Source organism: Monodon monoceros, unplaced genomic scaffold, assembly GCF_005190385.1.
Source record: "Monodon monoceros isolate NGI ecotype Baffin Bay Population unplaced genomic scaffold, NGI_Narwhal_1 Super_Scaffold_7, whole genome shotgun sequence".
In the NCBI taxonomy this organism is placed as follows: domain Eukaryota; kingdom Metazoa; phylum Chordata; class Mammalia; order Artiodactyla; family Monodontidae; genus Monodon; species Monodon monoceros.
Window position 1 is genome coordinate 100384725 of NW_021703784.1, and position 6744 is coordinate 100391468.

Below are 6744 nucleotides of genomic sequence, written 5' to 3' on the forward strand. Positions count from 1 at the left end.
TGGTTGCCCTATTTGGGCATTTTTCAAGGACTTTTTTCCAAGTGTCTCCTATGCAGCCTCTGACTTCCAGGGAAGTGGGGGAGGGGCAAGCAGCTGTAATCACTGGTGCCCCCTGTGTGACCTCCAAGCGTTTAAGGCTCCGGCGCCAAGGGAGCCCAGGCACAGGGCTGGATCCCTTGTGCTGAGGCTGGAATTGCCGGCGCCCAGGGAGCCCAGGCACAGGGCTGGATCCCATGTGCTGAGGCTGGAATTGCCGGCGTCAAGGGAGCCCAGGCACAGGGCTGGATCCCATGTGCTGAGGCTGGAATTGCCGGCGTCAAGGGAGCCCAGGCACAGGGCTGGATCCCATGTGCTGAGGCTGGAATTGCCGGCGCCAAGGGAGCCCAGGCACAGGGCTGGATCCCATGTGCTGAGGCTGGAATTGCACGTATTTTATTTTATTTTTTTTTGGCCGCATCCCTCGGCTTGTGGGATCCTAGTTCCCCGAGCAAGGATCGAACCCGCGTCCCCCGCATTGGAGGCGCTGAGTCTCAACCTCTAGACTGCCAGGGAAGTCCCCTGGAATTGGGCTCTTGAAGGTGCCTCAGAGTGGCCTCCAGAGAAAAGGGGAGGGTGACGATGGTGCCACATTTACTGCTGGGGTCCCCCCTGCGAGGGCCATGGGCAGGGGGCTGAGCCTGGAGATCTGGGCAGTGGGATATGAGGCGGCCCTCTAGGACCCTTCGCTTTTCTAACTCGGAGGTGAGAGGCTGGGAGAAATGAGGAGAAAGGGCCTGGCAGGAGGGGGAGGCCTGCAGACCTGGGGACACCCAAGGCCTCCTGTGAGGTGTAACCCGACCCCTCTGAGTTGCGGGACGAGGGCATCTGAGGTCCTAACCCTGGCCTGTTCCTCCACCTCTCAGGGCCCCGTCCCAGCCCCTTCACATAAGGCTCCGAGGCTGGGCCTCAGGTCAGGCCCGTGGCCATGGCCTTCACAGACCCGCTGGACACCCTGGGTGGCGTGGGTGGCTTCCAGCTGGTCTACACGGCTCTGCTGCTGCCCTGCAGCCTGCTGGCCGTCCACAACTGAACTTCATGGCCGCCGTGCCCCGCCACTACTGCCAAAGGCCCGCCAACCACACTGCGGCCACTGTCAATGGCTCGAGGGCCTGGCTGAGGGCCACCGTACCCCTGGACCTGCTTGGGGCCCCCCGAGCCATGCTGGCACTTCATGCAGCCTCAGTGGGCCCTCCTGGGCCACAACACCTCCATCCACAGGGCGGCCACCAAGGGCCGCAAGGACGACTCAGTCTAGGACCACAGTGTTTTCCCGCCCACCATGGTGATGGAGGTCGGGGTGGGGGAGGGGCCGGGGGGGCCCATGGGGCTGCTGCCTGAGGCCGAGGCTAGAGCGTCCCTCCCTTCCCCGCGGTGGGATCTGGTGTGTGAGGCCCACGCCCTCTGAGACCTGGCTCAGTCCGTCTACATGACCGGGGTGCTGGTGGGCACCACGGGTCCCAGCCTCCCGCGCCTCTTCATTAACTTTTCTTTATTAAAGTTTGTGTATTTTAAAATAGATAATACATACAATACATTCACAAGCTTCAAAATTCCTGACGGTACAAGCGGGTATGCAAGGAAGCGTTCTCCCCTCTGCCCCACACTCCAGTAATTTCTACAGGGCAGCCTGGTTTCCATGTATCTTACAGAGATTTTTTATGATTTTATACAATCTAGGTGAACATGTACATGTGCTCCATCCCCCTTTTCTATACAAATGCTGACACACCCATGCATGGTTTTGTATCTGGCTTTTAACCTCATTCGTGGCCTCTGCGTATTCCTTCAGAAAAAGCTCTCCTGTCCTCCCTGTGTCCGGGCTGCATCCCACTGTGCAGATGAGCCACAGCTGACCAAAAGAGCCCCTGAGGGGGGCTTCCCAGGTGGCGCAGTGGTTGAGAGTCCGCCTGCCGATGCAGGGGACACGGGTTCGTGCCCCGGTCCGGGAAGATCCCACATGCCGTGGAGCGGCTTGGCCCGTGAGCCATGGCCGCTGAGCCTGAGCGTCCGGAGCCTATGCTCCGCAAAGGGAGAGGCCACAACAGTGAGAGGCCCGCGTACCAAAAAAAAAAAAAAAAGAGGTATATTCCTTTTTAAAAAAAAAAATTTTTATTTATTTGGTTGCGCCAGGGCTTAGTTGCGGCACGCGGGCTCCTCAGCTGTGGCATGCAAACTCTTAGTTACGGCATGCATGCAGGATCTAGTTCCCTGACCAGGGATCGAACCCAGGCCCTCTGAGTTTTAACCAGGGAAGTCCCCTGGGAGGCTTTAAAAGGAAGGGAGTCAGTGTTCATTCAGGAGACGTCAAGGCAGGGAAACATTATGGATAACTTTATTGTATTTTCAGTGACGTGACAAAGTTTCTTCAATGATGGATTTCCTTCCCCAAATGCTGGTCTCCACACCGGACTGGAAGCCCCGATAGGGCTGTGTGCCCAGAACATAGTAGAACGTTTACATGGCAGCGTGCAGGAGCAAATTAAAGAACAAATGAACTCGTGAAGGTAAGGAAGACAGGGGCATCTACACTTGAGAGAAGAAAGAAGGGGGAAGAAGACAGAGCAACACCAGACAGAGTGGGGAGGAGAGAGGTGAAGGAGCCATGTCAGGGAAGCTGAGACAAGAGGAACCAACCAGAAGGGAGTGACCAGTGGAGGACAAGCGTGGGCGAGAAGACAGTCCATGCAGTGACCATGATGTCCAGGTGGGGTCAGGAGACCAGTGAAGCAGAACTGGTCCCTCCAAGGTCAGATTATCTACTCTCAAGCTTAACAACTCCAGACCAAAGGAAGCCCACATCACACTGCCTCCCCTGCGGTGTTAAGGGCCATGAGATGTTTCACCTGAGTTTGTCCAGCATCATATTGGGGGCCTTGCCTCTCATGTCCACCTGGGAGGAGCTGGAGTGGTGAAATCAGACCTGCATTCTCCCTTGACGCCCCCCGGCCTGCCTAGGGCCAACAAGAATTACTGTCGCCTTTTCTAGAAGTCTCTTCTCTTTTGCTCCATCTCCACTGACTCACACACCTGGGGATGGCTGGGAGGGATGGTAGGAGTTTCTCAGTAAGTGGTTTGGGGGCAGATACTGGGCCCTGCTAGGAGAGAACCCACTGCCACATTCTATTTTTCCACTTCTCCTCCCTCTAGGTTCCTGGGTCTGTGTCAGCATGTCCTGCGGAGAAGCAGGACCTGGGGCCCAGAAGCACTTACAGAAGTGCTACTGCTGGACAAAGAACTTCTTTTCTGAAAGACGTTGACATCTCTTTCAAATATATTCATGTGTATTTCCTCCAAGGATGTTCTCCTGTATGACCACACTATAACCACCACAGTCAGAAAGTTAGAGTTGCTATATGACTACCATTTCACCCTCAGACCTCATTCAAGTTTCCCTAGTCCTCCCCAACAATGTCCTATAAAGCAAGAGGATCGGGTTCAGAATCGCAAATGGCATTTAGCTGTTGCTTCTCTTTCAGGAGTAGGTCCTTTGCTCTTTGACTTTCGTGACTCTAGCAGTTACACAGGGTTTTATAATTGGAAGAACTAATAAGACTCCACAAAGCACACTTATTTAAGGCTTTCATGAGACTAAGGACAGGGGCTTCCCTGATGGTCCAGTGGTTGAGACTCTGCTCTTCCAATGTGGGGGGCTTGGGTTCAATCCCTGGTTGGGGAGCTAGGATCCCACATGCCGTGCGGTGCAGCCAAAAAAAAAAGACAGAGGATACAATACAGCAGGAGGAAGAAAATACAGGCGAACATCAGGAAGGGCCAGGGCACCCAGGCGCACCTCCCAGGGTCCTCGCAGCCCCCAGGGTGTCATTCATCCCTGCATCACAAGCCATTGGATGGATGTGAGCTATCTCTATCTCAGGGAGGCCAAGTACAAGTTTGCTGAGGAGTTTTTTCTATCCCTCTGGTCACAGCCCAAATCAGGCTGTGTAACCTGGTAAACCAGGAGCAGACCATGAACCTACAATTTTCAATAAACAATGCAGACAAGCTGGTAGAAGCTGCTCCAAGAGGAGGTTCAGACTTGACCAGCACATTTATAAATTACTGGCTGGTACATGGGCTTCTTCAGTGACTTGTCCAGGGTTCTTCTTGACAGTCCTTGTCCAAGCAAACATGAGATGGAAACAACTGGACTTGTTTTAGTTTGTGGGGAAACGGTGACATTGGGGAAGGGGAGGCGAGAGACAGCCTCTCTCACGAGATAGTCAAGTGGAGTTTCAGACTTCTGGACAATAAGAATTCAGAACTCCTCAGCTCATCTCATTTTTCTCAATTTCTTTTTTTTTTTTTTGCGGTACGCGGGCCTCTCACTGTTGTGGCCTCTCCCGTTGCGGAGCACAGGTTCCGGACGCGCAGGCTCAGCGGCCATGGCTCACAGGCCCAGCCGCTGTGCGGCATGTGGGATCTTCCCAGACTGGGGCACGAACCCGTGTCCCCTGCATCGGCAGGCGGACTCTCAACCACTGCGCCACCAGGGAAGCCCTCAATTTCTAATCTCATCAAATAATTATGAGTGCTGGTCATAGGCTCGGGATGTTAAAGATTAAGATGAAAAGAAAATGCCTGTTTCTAGGGTTCAAGTTACTCATCCCCAAGATCTTTCATTAATCACGAGACCAGATACTGTTTTCAGAATGGTCTGAATGCCTGGTGTAGTCTGGGGGTCAGCCACGGTGACCCAGTTGGGTTTATGCCCGAGTTTGTTGGAGCAGCGTAGCAAAGGAGCACCTGACTAACCCCGTTCAAAAAAAATCCTTTTATGTAAGAATAGAACATTCACAAAGGAGACAATACCAATAGGAAGTAAACAGAGGAAAAGATTCCACATCAGTCATAATCAGAGAAATGCAGTTAAAACCAGGAGATGCCCTGTTTCAAATATTTAAGGAAACATTTTCAAACATAGTAATGTCAATGCATAGTCAATGCAGGAGATGTACGGGTAGCAAGGAGGAAACTCCTGCAACCTTTCTGGAAGTTTCTTTGGCATTATAGATCATGCGTTGGAAAAATTTTCACATTCTTCTAAGCAGCAATGACATTTCCCAGACTCTGCCCTAAAAAAATAAGCTGAAATACGGACAAAGTTTATTTACAAGGATATTCATCATCCTGCTTAATGTACCAGAAAAAAATGTGAACTCTCCAAATATCGAACAATTTAAATAAATTATGATACATTGTGCGTTAGCTAAAAGCCATGTTGATGAAGAGTTTTTAATGGCAAGGGGAATGTTTACAGTATGCTGTTAAACAGTGTATTATAATTACTTATGATATTTTCCTAATTATGTCAAGAAATAGAGACTCGGTAGAGAGAAAACAATATATTAAAATGGTGACAGTGGTTGACTCAAAGTATAGGTGATATTTTATTTTTTTCCTGGCTGCTTTATATTTAAAAATTTTTTCTCCAAATTATCTACATTGAGCAGGTTTTCTCTGGTATTCAAGGGAATGAGGCACACAATGAAAAAAATTATAGGAATTCAATTAGGCCGTTTCTCAGAGGCAGGGCAGCCCCTCTTGAGGCTTGGAGTGAGGGAAGGATCTGTGCGATGCTGAAGTTCCCCAAAGCCTGTGAAGTGGGAAGACCCAGAAGGCAGCCAAGGCTCCAATCAGTGACCTCCCATGGAGCTCGTCCCACTGGTAGGGGGCATGGAGAGGTGAGGGGCAGTGGGATAGGTTTTCAGCCTTTCAGCAGAGGTCTGGTTCTCCACCAAGGACAAAGACCAGCTCAGCTGGGGCTACAGTGGTAGGAAGGAATAACCTGTTTTGTAGCCCACAGGCTCTCCTGTGTGCATGTCTGACCCTAGACCAAGTTGTGCATCACTGATGCCAAGAAGTCATTCTAAAAAGTCCTCACGGCAACAGTCCCTGTTTCCAGCATTGTGCAAAAGAACTGGGATCAGCACACCCCCCTCCCTAATCTCATGGTAATGTGTTGGCTGCCCAAAGGAAAGAAATAGGGGCAAAATAGAATTCAAAAATTATTTTGTGAATGATTCTTGCTTTACAGATTTGTAGAAAGATAGCTACTAGCTGACATTTTTGAGCTGCTGGATGAGTTTAATACTGAAAAATGCAAAGGTCAAATGAAAGTAAGCTACAGCATGTTCTGACAAAGTATGTAGAACAGAATTCGGACATAAAGAATTGTTCACTCGGGTTGTGTAGTTGTTAAAAACTGAACTCTAAAGAATTATCAAGACTAGAAAAGCAGGGACTTCCCTGGTTGCTCAGTGGTTAAGGCTCCGCTCTCCCAATTCAGGGGACCCGGGTTCGATCCCTGGTCAGGGAACTAGATCCCACATGCATGCCGCAACTAAGAGTTCACATGCCACAACTAAGGAGCCCACGTGCTGCAACTAAGGAGCCAGTGAGCCACAATTAAGGAGGCTGCCTGCTGCAACTAAGACCTGGTACAACCAAATAAAAATAAATAAATATTTTTTAAAAAAGACTAGAAAAGCAGTATCTGGGTCTGCTTGAGGAAAACCTACACTATTGTTTTGAAATATTGATGTGAAAAAATTTGATCAAAGTAAAAACCCATTAACAATATCCTAAGAAATCTCAACATTGCAGGGTTTTTGTTTGTTTGTTTGTTTGTTTGTGGTATGCGGGCCTCTCACTGTTGTGGCCTCTCCCGTTGTGGAGCACAGGCTCCGGACGCGCAGGCTCAGCGGC

The 6744-nt window shown here is 50.4% G+C and overlaps 1 pseudogene; it reads left to right on the forward strand.

Moving 5' to 3' along the window:
* The first annotated feature begins 964 nt into the window (after window positions 1-964).
* Window positions 965-1892, forward strand: LOC114887633 (annotated as a pseudogene).
* Window positions 1893-6744: the final 4852 nt, after the last annotated feature.